This window comes from Aegilops tauschii, chromosome 4 (genome assembly GCF_002575655.3).
Source record: "Aegilops tauschii subsp. strangulata cultivar AL8/78 chromosome 4, Aet v6.0, whole genome shotgun sequence".
Classification (NCBI taxonomy): Eukaryota; Viridiplantae; Streptophyta; class Magnoliopsida; order Poales; family Poaceae; genus Aegilops; species Aegilops tauschii.
In genome coordinates, this window is record NC_053038.3 from 488,269,526 (window position 1) to 488,288,080 (window position 18,555).

An 18,555-nucleotide genomic window follows, 5' to 3' on the forward strand; every position below is an offset into this window, starting at 1 on the left:
CAGGTGACTTCCGAACCTTCACAAACTCGGTCACTCGGCGATCCACAATTCCTCTTGGATGCTCTAGACCATGACGCCTAACCGTCTAGAAGAAGCACAGTCTTCAAAGGTAACAAGCGTCGGATCCACGCAGGATCAATCTCTTCAGTGATGCTCAATCACTTTGGGTTTGTAGGTGTTTGGGTTTGGGTTTTCCTTACTTGATGATTTTCGCTCAAAGTCCTCGGAGGATGGGATGCTCTCAAATGACAAATGTTAGTTTCTCTCGGAGCAGCCAACCAGCTAGTGGTTGTAGGGGGCGGCTATTTATAGCCTAGGGAGCAGCCCGACATGATAAGACATAAATGCCCTTCAATGATATGACCGTTAGGTGGGTAGATATTTTGGGACAGCTGGCGCATAGCACAGCAACGGTCGAAAATTTGAGTATCAAATTCCTCAGGTCTATCATGTTCCTCACTGTATAGGCAATCCGCACTGGCGAATTCCTAACTCCTCAGTCAGAACAAATTCCTCAGAGACCAGAAGAACTTCGTCTCTGTCACTGAAGAATATGACTGAACTGTATGAGATTTCCAATGGCTTCACTCGAAGGGATTGGTAGGTGTAGGATTTTGAGTTGAGCATCACATGGAAATTTTTCCTTAGTATTTCCTCGACCCCCTTTAACAGTACGGTGTTTCCTATGACTCAAGAAAGAGAAAACGAAACTACGAAAACAAAAGTCTTCACGCTTCATGTTCCTCAAATGAATACCAAGTCTTCAAGGTCACACCAATTTATTCACTTTCAAAGTCTTCAGAAAGTCTTCAGAAATCCAAAGTCTTCAGTCGAAGAACTTCATTTTTAGGGGTCGACTTTCTCTGTAAATATCAAGCTCCTCATAGACTTATAGACCTGTGTACACTCATAAACACATTAGTCCCTTAACCTATAAGTCTTCAATACACCAAAATCACTAAGGGGCACTAGATGCACTTACAAGTACATACCTTGACAAGATTTCGAAGTAGTTCAAAATGGAATAGTCAAAGAAGGAGTTCTTTCATGTGTTGCAAGGTGGGTAAGACTCAAAACCCGACCACGGCAGAAAATAGAAAGAGAATGAAAGCCATTCCCTATGCCTCAGCCATAGGTTCTATAAAGTATGCTATGTTGTGTACCAGACCTATTGTGTACCTTGACATGACTTGGCAAGGGGGTACGATAGTGATCCAGGAGTGGATCACTGGACAGCGGTCAAAGTTATCCTTAGTTACCTAAGAGGACTAAGGAAATATTTCTCAGTTATGGAGGTGATAAAGAGTTCGTCGTAAAGAGTTACATCGATGCAAGCTTTTACACCGATCCAGATGACTCTGAGTCTCAATCTGGATACATATTGAAAGTGGGAGAAACTAGCCGGAGAAACTAGCTAGAGTAGCTCTATGCAAAGCATTGTAGACACAGAAATTTGCAAAATACATACGGATCTGAATGTGGCAGACCCATTGACTAAACTTTTCTCACAAGCAAAACATGATCACACCTTAGTACTCTTTGGGTGTTAATCACATAGCGATGTGAACTAGATTATTGACTCTAGTAAACACTTTGGATGTTGGTCACATGGCGATGTGAACTATGGATGTTAATCACATAAAGATGTGAACTATTGGTGTTAAATCACATGGCGATGTGAACTAGATTATTGACTCTAGTGCAAGTGGGAGACTGAAGGAAATATGCCCTAGAGGCAGTTATTTTATATTTCCTTATATCATGATAAATGTTTATTATTCATGCTAGAGTTGTATTAACCGGAAACTTGATACATGTGTGGATACATAGACAAAACACCGTGTTCCTAGTAAGCCTCTACTAGACTAGCTCGTTAATCAAAGATGGTTAAGTTTCCTAACTATAGACATGAGTTGTCATTTGATGAACGAGATCACATCATTAGGAAAATGATGTGATGGGCAAGACCCATCCGTTAGCTTAGCATATTGATCGTTCAGTTTTATTGCTATTGCTTTCTTCATGTCAAATACATATTCCTTTGACTATGAGATTATGCAACTCCCGGATACCGGAGGAATACCTTGTGTGCTATCAAACGTCACAACGTAAATGGGTGATTATAAAGATGCTCTACAGGTATGTCCGAAGGTGTTTGTTAGGTTGGCATAGATCGAGATTAGGATTTGTCACTCCGAGTGTCGGAGAGGTATCTCTGGGCCCTCTCGGTAATACACATCATGATGAGCCTTGCAAGCAATGTGACTAATGAGTTAGTTATGGGATGATGTATTACGGAACGAGTAAAGAGACTTGCCAGTAATGAGATTGAACTAGGTATGAAGATACCAACGATCGAATCCCGGGCAAGTAACATACCGATGACAAAGGGAACAACGTATGTTGTCATAACGGTTTGACCGATAAAGATCTTCGTAGAATATGTGGGAACCAATATGAGCATCCAGGTTCCGCTATTGCTTATTGACTGGAGAGGTGTCTCTGTCATGTCTACATAGTTCTCGAACCCGTAGGGTCCGCACGCTTAGCGTTCGATGATGATTTTGCATTATATGAGTTATGTGATTTGGTGACCGAATGTTGTTCGGAGTCCCGGATGAGATCACGAGCATGAAGAGGAGTCTCGAAATGGTAGAGTGGTAAATATTGATATATAGGACGATGGTATTCGGACACTAGAAGTGTTTTGGGATGCACCGGGTACTTATCAGGTCACCGGAAAGGGTTCCGGGCACCCCCGGCAAAAGATATGGGCCTTATGGGCCAAGAGGGGAAACACACCAGCCACTAAGGGGCTGGTGCGCCCCCCCCCCCCCATATGGGCTGGCCAAATTTGAGAAGGAAAGGGGAAGAAGGAAAGGAAAAAGGGAATAGGATTCCCCCTTCCCCCTCTTCCCTTCCTACTCCGAATAGGAATAGGAAAGGGGGAGGCCGAATTGGGAGGACCCCAAGTAGGATTCCTCCTACTTGGGGCGCCCCCTTGGCTGCCTCTCCTCCCCTCCAACCTATATATATGTGGGGGGGTACCGCTAGAACATACATCAAACATTGTTAGCCATGTGTGGCGCCCTCCTCCATAGTTTATGCCTTCAGTCATATTCACGTAGTGCTTAGGCGAAGCCCTGCGCGGATCACTTCACCATCACCGTCACCACGCCGTCGTGCTGACGGAACTCTCCCTCGACACTTTGCTGGATCAAGAGTTTGAGGGACATCATCGAGCTGAACGTGTGCAGAACTCGGAGGTGTCGTACGTTCGGTGCTTGATCGGTCGGAACGAGAAGAAGTTTGAAACGTCCATTTTGCATCATGTTTTCTTACTGTTATTTATAATATTTTATCCATAATACTCCCACCATTCCCTTATACAAGGCCACACACTCAAATTACAGGTACCAAGGTAAAATTTAATGACTGCTTTGCAAGCCAACTTTTCTTCTAGTTAACTGGGATAATTAATACGCCCGCATGCATGCAAGGAAGGAATGTGAAGGAAGTAGAACAACGTCATTATGACTACATGCATGCAAGTATTAAACAAGTTGCTGGTACGAGGAAACATCATTAAAATTTGCCGCAATTACTGTTAGTGGCCTTGTATAGATGCAAAATGTATTTTTCATTGTGGCCTTGTATAAGGGAATGGAGGGAGTAATGCTTTTTGGAGTAATTCTAATGCCTTTTCTCTCATAATTTGCAAGGCACACAACAAGAGGGAGAATTCCGGCAGCTGGAAATATGGACCTAGAAAAGTTACGTCAGGCCACCTATTCTGCACAACTCCAAACAAGCTGAAACTTCATGGGGACTTTTTAAGGAATATTTAAGAATTATTGAAGTGAATAACCATCAGAGGGGGGCCACCAGGTGGGCACAACCCACCTGGGCGCGCCAGGCCCCCCTGGCGCGCTTTGGGGGGTTGTGGCCACCTCGGCCCACCTCCGATGCCCATCTTCTGGTATAAAAGTCATTTTGACCTAGAAAAAATAAGAGTAGGACTTTCGGGACGAACGCCGCCGCCTCGAGGCGGAACTTGGGCAGGAGCACTTTTGCCCTCCGGCGGAGCGATTCCATCGGGGGAACTTCCCTCCCGGAGGGGCAAATCATCGTCATCGTCGTCACCAACAACTCTCCCATCTTGGGGAGGGCAATCTCCATCAACATCTTCAACAGCACCATCTCCTCTCAAACCCTAGTTCATCTCTTGTGTTCAATCTTGTTACTGGAACTATAGATTGGTGCTTGTGGGTGACTAGTAGTGTTGATTACATCTTGTAGTTGATTACTATATGGTTTATCTGGTGGAAGATTATATGTTCAGATCCAATATGCTATTTAATACTCCTCTGATCATGAGCATGTTTATCATTTGTGAGTAGTTACTTTTGTTCTTGAGGTCACGGGAGAAATCATGTTGCAAGTAATCATGTGAACTTGATATGTGTTCGATATTTTGATAGTATGTATGTTGTGATTCCCTTAGTGGTGTCATGTGAACGTCGACTACATGACACTTCACCATATTTGGGCCTAAGGGAATGCATTGTGGAGTAGCAATTAGATGGTGGGTTGCGAGAGTGACAGAAACTTAAACCCCAGTTTATGCGCTATTCCGTAAGGGACCGATTGGATCCCAAAGTTTAATGCTATGGTTAGAATTTATTCTTAATACTTTTCTCGTAGTTGCGGATGCTTGCGGGAGGGTTAATCATAAGTAGGAGGTTTGTTCAAGTAAGAAAAGCACCTAAGCACCGGTCCACCCACATATCAAATTATCAAAGTAGCGAACACAAATCGAACCAACATGATGAAAGTGACTAGATGAAATTCCCGTGTACCCTCAAGAACGCTTTGCTTATCATAAGAGACCGTTTTGGCCTGTCCTTTGCCTAAAAAGGATTGGGATATCTTGCTGCACTTTTGTTACTACTATCGTTACTTTCTCGTTACAAATTATCTTGCTATCAAACTACTCCGCTACTTACAATTTCAGCACTTGCAGACACTACCTTACTGAAAACTACTTGTCGTTTCCTTCTGCTCCTCATTGGGTTCGACACTCTTACTTATCAAAAAGAGCTACAATTGATCCCCTATAATTGTGGGTCATCAAGGCTATTTTCTGGCGCCGTTGCCGGGGAGTGAAGCGCCTTTGGTAAGTGGAATTTGGTAAGGAAACATTTATATAGTGTGCTGAAATTTATTGTCACTTGTTACTATGGAAAACAATCCTTTGAGGGGTTTGTCGAGGTATCTTCACCTCGTCCGGAACCACAATTAGCTACCCATCAACCTACTATACCTACTGAAAATATTGAATATGAGATTCCTTCGGGTATGATAGAACAACTGCTAGCTAATCCTTATGCAGGAGATGGAACCGAACATCCTGATATGCACTTGATATATGTGGAACAAATTTGTGGATTGTTTGAGCTTGCAGGTTTACCCAGGGATCAAGTTATGAAAAAGGTTTTCCCTTTATCTTTGAAGGGAAAAGCATTGTCATGGTATAGGCTATGCGATGATATTGGATCATGGAATTGGAATCGTTTGAAATTGGAGTTCCACCAAAAAAAATTATCCTATGCATCTAGTTCATCATGATCGGAATTATATATATAATTTTTGGCCTCGTGAAGGAGAAAGTATCGCTCTAGCTTGGGGGAGGCTTAAGTCAATGTTATATTCATGCCCCAATCATGAGCTCTCAAGAGAAATTATTATTCAGAACTTTTATGCTCGGCTTTCTCGTAATGATCAAACCATGCTTGATACTTCTTGTGCGGGTTCTTTTATGAAGAAGACTATTGAATTCCGGTGAGATCTTTTGGAAAGAATTAAACGCAACTCTGAAGATTGGGAACTCGACAAAGGTAAAGAGTCAGGTATTAAAATTAATTATGATTGTGTTAAATCTTTTATGGATAGCGATGCTTTTTCAAAGTTTAGCACTAAATATGGACTTGACTCTGAGATAGTAGCCTCCTTTTGTGAATCATTTGCTACTCATGTTGAACTCCCTAAAGAGAAGTGGTTTAAATATCACCCACCTATTAAAGAAGAAATTAAAGAACTGGTACCAGTTAAAGAAGAAACTATACTTTATAATGTTGATCTAGTTATTCCTTCTGCTTATATTGAGAAACCACCTTTCCCTGTTAGGATAAAAGAACATGCTAAAGTTTCAACTGTGGTTAACAAAAGCTATATTAGAACACCTAAACCTGATGAACAAATTAAAGTAGAACCTAGCATTGCTATGGTCAAAGATCTCTTAGAAGAAGATATAGATGGGCATGTTATTTACTTCTGTGAAGAAGCTGCTAGAATTGCCAAACCAGATAAAAAGGATAAACATAGACCTATTGTTGGCATGCCAGTTGTCTCAGTTAAAATAGGAGATCATTGTTATCATGGTTTATGTGACATGGGTGCTAGTGTGAGTGCTATTCCTTACACTCTTTATCAAGAAATTATGAAAGACATAGCACCTGCAGAGTTAGAAGACATAGATGTTACTATTAAACTTGCTAATAGAGACACATATCACCAGTTGGGATTGTTAGAGATGTTGAAGTCTTGTGTGGGAAAATAAAATACCCTACTGATTTTCTTGTTCTTGGTTCCCCACAAGATGACTTCTGTCCCATTATCTTTGGTAGACCTTTCTTGAATACAGTTAATGTTAAGATAGACTGTAAGAAACAAACTGTTGGTGTTAGTTTTGGTGATGAGTTTAATTTTTCCAAGTTTAGTAGAAATCTTCATGAAAAATAATTGCCTAGTAAGGATGAATTGATTGGTCTTGCTTCTATTGTTGTTCCACCTACTGATCCTTTAGAACAATATCTTCTAGACCATGAAAATGATTTACATATGCATGAAAGAAATGAAATAGATAAGATTTTCTTTGAACAACGTCCTCTGCTTAAACACAATTTGCCTATTGAAACTCTAGGAGGTCCTCCTCCACCTAAAGGTGATCCTGTGTTTGAATTAAAACAATTGCCAGACACTTTGAAATATGCTTATCTTGATGAAAAGAAGATATACCATGTTATTGTAAGTGCTAACCTTTCAGAACATGAAGAAGAAAGATTATTGAAAGTTCTAAGGAAGCACCGGGCTGCTATTGGATATACTCTTGATGATTTAAAGGGAATTAGTCCCACTCTATGTCAGCATAAAAATAATATGGAACCTGATGCTAAACCCGTTGTTGATCACCAATGTCGGTTAAATCCAAAAATGAAGGAAGTGGTAAGAACGGAAATCTTAAAACTTCTGGAAGCAGGTATAATCTATCCTATAGCTAATAGTAGATGGGTAAGTCCTATTCATTGTGTTCCTAAGAAAGGAGGCATTACTGTTGTTCCTAATGATAAGAATGAACTTATTCCACAAAGAATTGTTACAGGCTATAGAATGGTGATTGATTTTAAAAAATTAAATAAAGCAACTAGAAAATATCATTACCCTTTGCCTTTTATTGATCAAATGCTTGAAAGATTATCTAAGCACACACACTTTTGCTTCCTTGATGGATACTCTGGCTTTTCACAAATACCTGTTTCTCAACCTGATCAAGAAAAGACCACATTTACTTGTCCCTTTGGAACGTATGCTTATAGACGTATGCCTTTTGGTTTATGTAATGCACCTGCTACCTTTCAAAGATGTATGACTGCTATATTCTCTGTTTTTTGTGGAAAGATTGTTGAGGTTTTCATGGATGACTTTTTTGTTTATGGGAAGTCTTTTGATGATTGTTTAAGCAACCTTGAGCGAGTTATGCAGAGATGTGAACAAACAAATCTTGTCTTGATTTGGGAGAAGTGCCACTTTATGGTTAATGAAGGCATTGTCTTGGGTCATAAAATTTCTGAAAGAGGTATTGAAGTGGACCAAGCTAAGGTTGATGCAATTGAGAAAATCCCATGTCCTAAAGATATAAAAGGTATTCGTAGTTTCCTAGGTCATGCTGGCTTCTATAGGAGATTTATCAAAGACTTTTCTAAAATTTCTAGGCCTCTTACTAGTCTCTTGCAGAAAGATATTCCCTTTGTTTTTGATGATGATTGTTTAGAAGCCTTTGAAACACTAAAGAAAGCCTTAATTTCTGCACCTATTGTTCAACCACCTGATTGTAACTTGCCTTTTGAAATTATGTGTGATGCTAGTGATTATGCTGTTGGTGCTGTTCTAGGACAAAGAGTTGATAAGAAATTGAATGTTATTCATTATGCTAGTAAAACTCTAGACAGTGCTCAAAGAAACTATGCTACTACTGAAAAATAATTCTTAGCAGTGGTGTTTGCTTGTGATAAATTTAGACCTTATATTGTTGATTCAAAAGTAACTGTTCACAAAGACCATGCTGCTATTAAATATCTTATGGAAAAGAAAGATGCTAAACCTAGACTTATTCGTTGGGTTCTCTTGTTGCAAGAATTTGATTTACATATCATTGATAGAAAAGGAGTTGAGAACCCAGTAGCTGATAATTTGTCTAGGCTTGAAAATGTGCTTGATGGCCCACTACCTATTGATGATAGTTTTCCTGATGAGCAGTTAGCTGCAATAAATGTTTCTTATAGTACTCCTTGGTATGCTGATTATGCTAACTACATTGTTGCTAAATATTTACCACCTAGCTTTACATACCAACAAAAGAAAAAATTCTTCTATGATTTAAGACATTACTTTTGGGATGACCCACATCTTTATAAAGAAGGAGTAGATGCTATTATTAGACGTTGTGTACCTGAGCATGAACAGGGACAAATCCTACGGAAATGTCACTCCGAAGCTTATGGAGGGCATCATGCTGGAGATAGAACTGCTCATAAGGTATTGCAGTCTGGATTTTATTGGCCTACTCTCTTCAAGGATGCCCGTAAGTTCGTCTCATCTTGTGATGAATGTCAAAGAATAGGTAATATCGGTAAGCATCAAGAAATGCCTATGAATTATTCACTTGCTGTTGAACCATTTGATGTTTGGGGATTTGATTAAATGGGACCTTTTCCTTCCTCTAATGGGTATACACATATTTTGGTTGTTGTTGATTATGTTACTAAATGGGTAGAAGCTATTCCAACTAGTAGTGCTGATCACAACACCTCTGTTAAAATGCTTAAGGAAGTTGTTTTCCCAAGGTTTGGAGTCCCTAGATATTTAATGACTGATGGTGGTTCACACTTTATTCATGGTGCTCTCCAAGATGCTTGCCAAGTATGATGTTAACCATAGAATTGCATCACCCTATCATCCTCAGTCCAGTGGTCAAGTTGAACTTAGCAATAGAGAAATAAAATTAATTTTGCAAAAGACTGTCAATAGGTCCAGGAAGAATTGGTCTAAGAAATTAGATGATGCACTTTGGGCTTATAGAACAGCATATAAAAATCCTATGGGCATGTCTCCATATAAAATGGTTTATGGAAAAGCTTGTCATTTGCATCTTGAGTTAGAACATAAAGCATTTTGGGCAATCAAAGAGCTCAGTTATGACTTCAAACTTGCTGGTGAAAAGAGGATATTTGATATTAGCTCATTAGATGAATGGAGAACCCAAGCTTATGAAAATGCAAATTTATTTAAAGAAAAAGTCAAAAGATGGCATGACAAAAGAATTCAAAAGCATGAGTTTAAAGTCGGAGAATATGTTCTTTTGTACAACTCTCGTTTCAGATTCTTTGCAGGAAAACTCCTCTCAAAATGGGAAGGCCCATATGTCATCGAGGAGGTTTACCGGTCTGGAGCCATCAAAATAAATAATTCCGAAGGTACTAACCGGAAGGTTGTCAATGGGCAACGAATAAGGCATTATATCTTAGGTACGCCCATTAATGTTGAAAGTAATATTATCCAAACTTTGACACCGGAGGAGCACATAAAAGAGTCCTTCCGGAGCACTCCAGAATCGTGAAAATAAGGAGGTACGTGATACGGTAAGTAAACGGACTCCAAAAAATCCGCAAAAATATTTTTTATCAGTTTTGGAATATTTTAGAATTTTGGAAATAAAGAAACTTCCAGGAAGCGTACCCTAGTGGGCACAATACAGCAGGGTGCGCGAGGCTTGCCTGGCGCGCCCAGGTGGGTTGTGCCCACCTGGGACACCTTCCGTACTCCGTTTTTCTCCCGTATGCTTGTCCTCCAAGATAAAAAATCTATATATACTTCCCGAACCTGTTAACCACCGTATCGCGGAAAAAAATCCTCTGTTCTCTTTTCTTGCTGTTTTCTGCGCAGTTTTGAAAATATGTCGTCCCAAGACTTCGACGGAGAGGCCTATCTCTCACATCTTATTGCTGACCCAAAGACTCATGGGGATCTATCTCCTTATGCTCGAACTACAGATGACGAGGAGGATGCTCACTTGATGAGGGTTGATGATTCAAGCTCAGTGGAGGAGGATGTTCCTCTACCTCAACCTGGGGATATGCACGTGGAGTTCAAGAAGTCAAGTCTCCCCAAGAGAGCTAACCGATCTAAAAATGGATCTATTCCTTTTCGTTTTAGGCACAAAAGCAAAGGGGATTTATGTGACAAGATCTTAAAGCTGGAGTTGGAAGTCGATGATTTAAAGGAGGATATTGCTCTCCTCAACTACAATATTAAAAAGTTGAAGGCACAATTGTCATCACCACCACCATCATCTTCTTCGCCACCCAAGGAGAACTGAGTATCGGGTAAGGGCACTCCCCTTGGCTTCCGCCAAGCTTGGGGGAGGTGCCCCGGTATCGTATCATCCCACTATCTTATTGCTTTACTTATTTTAGTTCGATGTTTTGCATTAGATGAATAAAAGTTTAGTTCGATCCTTTCTTCTTTGAGAATTGCTTAGTGATCTATCCTTGTAATATGTGCAAGTTATATAATAAAGTTTAGTGTGAGATTTTTCTTTCTTTACTTTCATGTTGCAAATAAAAGAAAAGAAATAAAGAAGGAAGAAGAGAAAGGAAATAAGTCATTAAGATCATATACTAATCTTATGGTAGGTGATGGCACCACATAAGGAAAGGTATAAGTAGAAAATTTTATTAGAGATTGACAAACATAGCATTAGTCAATGATGCAACTCATGAAAGAATTAATAAGGGAAGAGAAGATTCACATATAAATATACTATCCTAAAAATCTTTTATGATTGTGAGCCCTCATCAAAATATTATATGCCAAAATTGTTGACGTTGGACAAGGAAGACAACTTAATGGTTTATGTTTGTTTATATTCACATAGAAGTCATATTGTCATAGATCCTTTAACATGTGATGCTTGCCCCCTATCTTTGCTAGCCAAAAATTCCGCACTAAGTAGAGATACTACTTGTGCATCCAAAAACCCTTAAACCCAAATCTTATTTTCAAGTGTCCACCATACCTACCTAGGGATTGAGCAAGATCCCTCAAGTAAGTTGTCATCGGTGCAAAAAGGCAATAAAAATTGCTTCTAAAAGTGTGAGATCATTTAGTGTAAGAGAAAATTGAGCGTTGTACGAACTTGGATGGCAAAGAATAAAAGTGACAGACTGCATAATAAAGGTTGTCATCTTAAGGGGCAATACAACGTGACGTTCTCTTGCACTAAGAAATTGGGCATACAAACAAATACGTGCATGGCAACCTCTGCTTCCCTCTGCGAAGGGCCTATCTTTTACTTTTATGTATTTACTTTTATGCAAAGAGTCAAAGTTTTCCTTCTATTCCTTTTATTTTTCTCCTTTGGCAAGCATCATGTGGTGAGGAAAGATTTAGGCACATATGTCCAGTTGAATATAGATAGCATGAGTTATTATTGTTGACATCACCCTTGAGGTGAGTATGTTGGGAGGCGAAACTATAAGCCCCTGTCTTTCTATGTGTCCGGTTGAAACGTTTTGCTCATGGGTACGAGGTGAGTGTTAGCAATCATAGAAGACTGTATGATGGTTGAGTATGTGGACTTGCCTAAAGGCTCCGATACGTGACCCTTCCTGAAAAGATGATGAATTGTAGTTGCAAAGTTGACTGAGAACATAGTTTGTTGGTTTCTAATAGAGTTTTTGCTTTATACTTCGATTGTGTGATGAACTATTAGTTATTCATGAGAAGTATATGATAAAAGTTCTATGATAAAAGTCCTATGTTTAATTTTGTTGCTGTTATAATAATCAACATGATGCTTCTATGTGCGTATTTTGTTTTTATCGACACCTCTCTCTCAAAGCATGTGGACATGTTTTTCGATTCCGGTTTCGCTTGAGGACAAGCGAGGTCTAAGCTTGGGGGAGTTGATACATCCATTTTGCATCATGTTTTCTCACTGTTATTTATAATGTTTTTATCCATAATAATGCTTTTTGGAGTAAATCTAATGCCTTTTCTCTCATAATTTGCAAGGCACACACCAAGAGGGAGAATTCCAGCAGCCGGAAATCTGGACCTGGAAAAGCTACGTCAGGCCACCTATTCTGCACAACTCCAAACAAGCTGAAACTTTACGGGGATTTTTTATGAAATATTTAAGAATTATTGGAGCGAATAACCACCAGAGGGGGGCCACCAGGTGGGCACAACCCACCTGGGCGCGCCAGGCCCCCCTGGCGTGCCCTGGGGGGTTGTGGCCACCTCGGCCCACCTCTGGTGCCCATCTTCTGGTATAAAAGTCATTTTGATCTAGAAAAAATAAGAGGAGGACTTTTGGGATGAAGCGCCGCCGCCTCGAGGCGGAACTTGGGCAGGAGCGCTTTTGCCCTCCGGCGGAGCGATTCCACCGGGGGAACTTTCCTCCCGGAGGGGGAAATCATCGTCGTCATCATCACCAACAACTCTCCCATCTTGGGGAGGGCAATCTCCATCAACATCTTCAACAGCACCATCTCCTCTCAAACCCTAGTTCATCTCTTGTGTTCAATCTTGTTACCGGAACTATAGATTGATGCTTGTGGGTGACTAGTAGTGTTGATTACATCTTGTAGTTGATTACTATATGGTTTATTTGGTGGAGGATTATATGTTCAGATCCAATATACTATTTAATACTCCTCTGATCATGAGCATGTTTATCATTTGTGAGTAGTTACTTTTGTTCTTGAGGTCACGGGAGAAATCATGTTGCAAGTAATCATGTGAACTTGATATGTGTTCGATATTTTGATAGTATGTATGTTGTGATTCCCTTAGTGGTGTCATGTGAACGTCGCCTACATGACACTTCACCATATTTGGGCCTAAGGGAATGAATTGTGGAGTACCATTAGATGGTGGGTTGTGAGAGTGACAGAAACTTAAACCCCAGTTTATGCGCTATTCCGTAAGGGACCGATTAGATCCCAAAGTTTAATGCTATGGTTAGAATTTATTCTTAATACTTTTCTCGTAGTTGCGGATGCTTGCGGGACTGTTAATCATAAGTAGGAGTTCTGTTCAAGTAAGAACAGCACCTAAGCACCGGTCCACCCACATATCAAATTATCAAAGTAGCGAACACAAATCGAACCAACATGATGAAAGTGACTAGATGAAATTCACGTGTACCCTCAAGAACGCTTTGCTTATCATAAGAGACTGTTTTGGCATGTCATTTGCCTAAAAAGGATTGGGCTATCTTGCTGCACTTTTGTTACTACTATGGTTACTATGGTTACTTGCTCGTTACAAATTATCTTGTTATCAAATTGCTCCGCTACTTACAATTTCAGCACTTGCAGACACTACTTTACTGAAAACTACTTGTCATTTCCTTCTGCTCCTCGTTGGGTTCGACACTCTTACTTATCGAAAAGAGCTACAATTGATCCCCTATACTTGTGGGTCATCAAAGTTCGACTACATCAACCACGTTAACAAACGCTTCCGCTTTCGGTCTACGAGGGTACGTGGACACACTCTCCCCCTCTCGTTGTTATGCATCTCCTAGATAGATCTTGTGTGAGCGTAGGATTTTTTTTTTTTGAAATTGCATGCTACGTTCCCCAACACTTAGCTAGGTGTGAAAATGGTTTCAAAAGTAAGAAGGTTTGCATGCCTTCCTTGGGGGAATAAGCAGTCAACTTTGGGAGTTGTTGGAGAGCTCCTCGGAAATTCGCGAAGCCTTGACAGCCTGGACACCTTCCACGAGAATGACTAGTACTTTTGACTCACAACTCCAAATGATGTGAGGTTTTTTGCATTGGAAGGATAATTTGATTTAGCTTCTGTTGACGTACCCCTATGGCCTCGTCTCTCTACCACATGGGTGTGGCACAACAAAACATCAGATGTAAAAACTGATAGAATCAGCTTCACTTGAAACTTGTTATCTCCAAACCGATTGCTTCAAGAGCTCATAAGTTGTTGGATTTCTTCCCTGTGATACCTAAGTTCAACCAACAACAATGGAGATGAAAGTGCAGCCATGTGTTCAAGATTGTGGTGTGAACCTAAGTTAGCCTTCACCTGGGCATGTGTTTGCTTGATTCGGCTTAGTAATTCTTTCCAACTAAATTTTGCACTTCTCTGAAATGTCATGTATGATGTACCCATGTGCTCATCACCCTATGGATGCTTCGAATAAAAAGAGCACCATTTTCCAGACTTGTCTAGACCTTCAGGAGCAGGGGGCTGCTACAAGATAGCATCCACACCAGTGTGGAAGAGCAATTGGACATGTTCCTCCATGTTGTTGACCATAACCAGAGGTTCAGGGTTATACACAACACGTTCAGGAGATCAATGAAGACCATCTCAAGGTACTTCACGCAAGTGCTCTATGCTGTTGGGGGGCTCAGAGAGGAGAGATGATCAAGTCACCAACCGGCCAGACTCCTACCTAGATTCGCACTAGCCCAAGGTGGTATCCATACTTCAAGGTGAGCACTGGAAGTATGTGCTTCATGGCTTGATATGATTGTATTATTCAAGGTGAGCACTAACACAATCTTCATTTGCCATTCCAGGATTGCATTGGGGCAATAAACGGTACTCATGTCACTGACAGAGTGCCTCGGTCACAATCTGCAGCATACAGGGTGAGGAAGCACTACACAAGTCAGAATGTAATTGCTGTTGTTGACTCAATATGAAGTTCACCTATGTGGTGGCTGGCGGGGAAGGGTCAGCACATGGTGCTAACATTCTCAGTGAGAACACGAGTCGTCCTGATGGCATCAAAACATCCCCAATGGCAAGTTCTACCTAGGAGGTGCTGGCTATGCATGTCGGCCAAGTATTCTTCCACCCTTCAGGAAAACCAGGTACCATCCAAACGAGTTCGCTGGTAGGAACTATCCTAGAACTCCACAGGAGTTGTTCAATCTCAAACACTCCAGCCTTAGAGTTACTGTTGAGAGGGCCTTTGGAGCTCTGAAGAACAGGTTTAAGATCCTAGATTAGAAGCCATCCACACTTTCCCCACTTAGGTTAAGCTTGTTCTTACTTGTTGCATTCTGCATAACTGGATCCTGCAATGGGATGTTGATGAACTGGTGCCTAAGGAGAAAGATGTGATGCCTGACGATGTTGTCAGCTCCGGCCATGGTGTGGAGGCATTCGACAACGCCTGGAAGAACAAAAGGATGGAGTGGGCACGGGCAATGTGAGATAACAAAGGTCAGACAAGTATCTGAAGAAGAAGAAGAAGAAGAATAGCAAGAGCAAGAGCAGCGGCAGAAGAAGAGGAAGAGGAAGAACTAACAGCAACAGAAGAAGAGGAAGATGGACTTGCATCTAGTTAGCATCAACGATGAACTTTCCCCTATTCATCCATATGGCTCTTAATAATATGTACTGTCATTTGATAGTAGATAGGATGAACCGTAATTTGTTTCGTAGCTAGGAGTGAAACTGTTCAGATCGTGTGTGGTAAGGTCACCACCACTGAGAAGTGGTGACATCACCTTATGCAAGGTTGCAACCAAACAACGAGTAATATGTGTGCCTAATGCGATGAAACCAACCAAACGACGAGTCAAAATTAGTTCCCTCATGCAGCTAACCTATATGCGGGTAACCAAACTATGTGCAAATGGTGGTTTATAGGTTGTTTTTGCTCAGTCAGGCCCATCTGAGAATCACATGCAATGCAGCCAAAATCGATGCGGGCAACCAAACACGTCTTTGGTGACTGGTGTCAGCATTAGCAATGGCCACACAACCAAGTTTTCCCAATATTTCTGTGTAATTTCATCAAAATTTCAGAAAAATTTATTTATTTCGGTACATACTAAAATAGCTTTCTTTCTATCAAAATATTTTAGCAATTTTAGTAGAACACAAATTTTATTTATTTATGAATTTTTAAAATATATGCTTGGGTCTCTTCATCCCATTCAAATTCAAATGAAAATTTCAGACTTTGACTGAAATTCGGTGAATTTCAGTGATTTCGACTATGGCTGAAATATTTATAAAATGGAAATCCAAAACCAGTATTATACATAAGTGGCATAAAAAGAAGCAAATTATTGGCAATGGCACGCATGAGATCTAAAACTTGTCCTTCTTTCCCAACGACCGCGGACTACTCGAGCTCGCACTCACATAAGGATAGATAAACGTGAAGTGGCTTCTATAAACAAAAATAAAAAAATCAAGTTCATTAAAAACCGGCCCCATACCATCAAAAATACCATATGCCTTGTAATTGGTACGAGGTACTTAAAAATGGTTGAAGTGATCAAATAAGACGATTACTATTATGTTGTGTTTGGATGTTTGTATTGGAGGGCTCCGTATTGAATTGGCCAGAATACCAATTCAACAAAGGAATTGAAATGGGCATGAATACGAATTCACTTGTTTGGTTGTTCAGCGAATCGGCTTATGAAATCCAAGTGAGGTTTCAACATCAAATCATGTCTCGATGGCAAACTCTGAAACTGCATAGTAACATGAGTTTGAAGATAATTCTTTGCTCTACATATATCAAAAGAAAATAGAGCAGAAATCCAATTTGACTCTAGGGAGCATATGCTCCTACTCGCCGAAAATGTATTTTGCAAATGTCAGAATAAAATAAAAAATACATGTGTTCATTGTCACACTCAAATGCTACCTACAAATTTTTAGAGGCAAATCTTAAGCATTTTGATTTGCGCGAAAAACAAAACAAATTGAACGTCAAATGTAACCTCCAAATGTTACACTTAATTGTGTTTTTCCCGTTGACAAAGCACTGCTATTTCCGTTTTGCATGTAAATTATCAAGCAAGCTTGTTACACTCTTGAACAACTACATAAAAAGTCAAAAATTTAAAGAATTATTACTATTTGTTTTGAATTTACTGTTCATGGTAGCATATGCTCCCTAGAGCCAAAATGGTGCTCCCTATAATGAGTGACTATAATAACAACAACAATCCTGCCCCCCACCCCCTCTCTTTTCCAAAGATGTTCTTGTTTTCAAAACAAGTTCGCATTTAAAAAAATATCCTCTTTTTAAAAATTATTCAAGATTAAAAATATTTGAGATTTCAAAACAAATGTTCGCATTAAAAAAATCAAAATTTAGAACAATTGTTCATAAATTGGAAAATGTTTTTGTTTCAATAAATATTCGCTTTTCTAGAAAATTGTGTTTGAAATTCTAAAAAAATAGATCAATCACCGCAAAAAAGTTCTTATAAGCCGTGCTTCATACATAGGCACCAAAGATCATGTATTCCAGTGGATACGAACCAGCGTTCGCTACACAATGTATAGGAGACCAAGAGCAGCGGTGCACACCTATTGGAGGTGTGCACGTCTATCAGACGCAATGTATAAGGTACCAGGAGCACCTACTGCAGAGAAATCACTAGTTAAGGTGTATCCCTTGCAAAGATCACCTTATTACCTTCTCATCCGCTGATAAGTTGTACACTACACATGCGTCACTTGTCGCAAAGTGGGTGTTTTCCCTTCTTCCAAGATTTGTTTATTTAAAATGGTATATCTCTAGAACCATGAATCCAAAATCCAAATCATTTTCACGGTTGGATTTCTCGCGTCGAGATACCTTTTTTGAGGAAGTACGTATTAGTTGTGTGGCGCTAACAATGTATAGGAGACCGGAAGCACATATTGGAGCGGTGCACATCTATCAGAAGCAGCACCTATTGGAACCAAATAACTAGTTAATGGGTATCCCTTGCAAAGGCCTCACCATCTTCTCAGGCGCTGACAAGTGGTGCACTACACATGTGCCACTTGTCGCAACCTGGGTGCTTTCACATTTTTCAAATATTTGTTTATTCAAAAAAGTTATCTCTAGAACTGTGCATCCAAATTTTAAACCATTTTCATTGTTGGATTTCTTGCATCGAGATCTTCTAAATTAGATATCATGTTAATAGGTTTGATGAGATTTTTTCATGAAAACACAAGAAACCGTAAAAACCAGGAAAGCAAAAAAAACCGATAAAAAACTAAAAACATTTAAGAAAGGAAAAATTATATAAAAAATTCAGAGCCCGAAAGCTTGGTTGCGGTTTTTCACTTTTGTCCCTTTACAAGAAGCACATATTTTGTGCTTTTTGCCAAAGCAAATATATGCTTCCACGGGGAGCAATGTTGTGCTTCTCATGG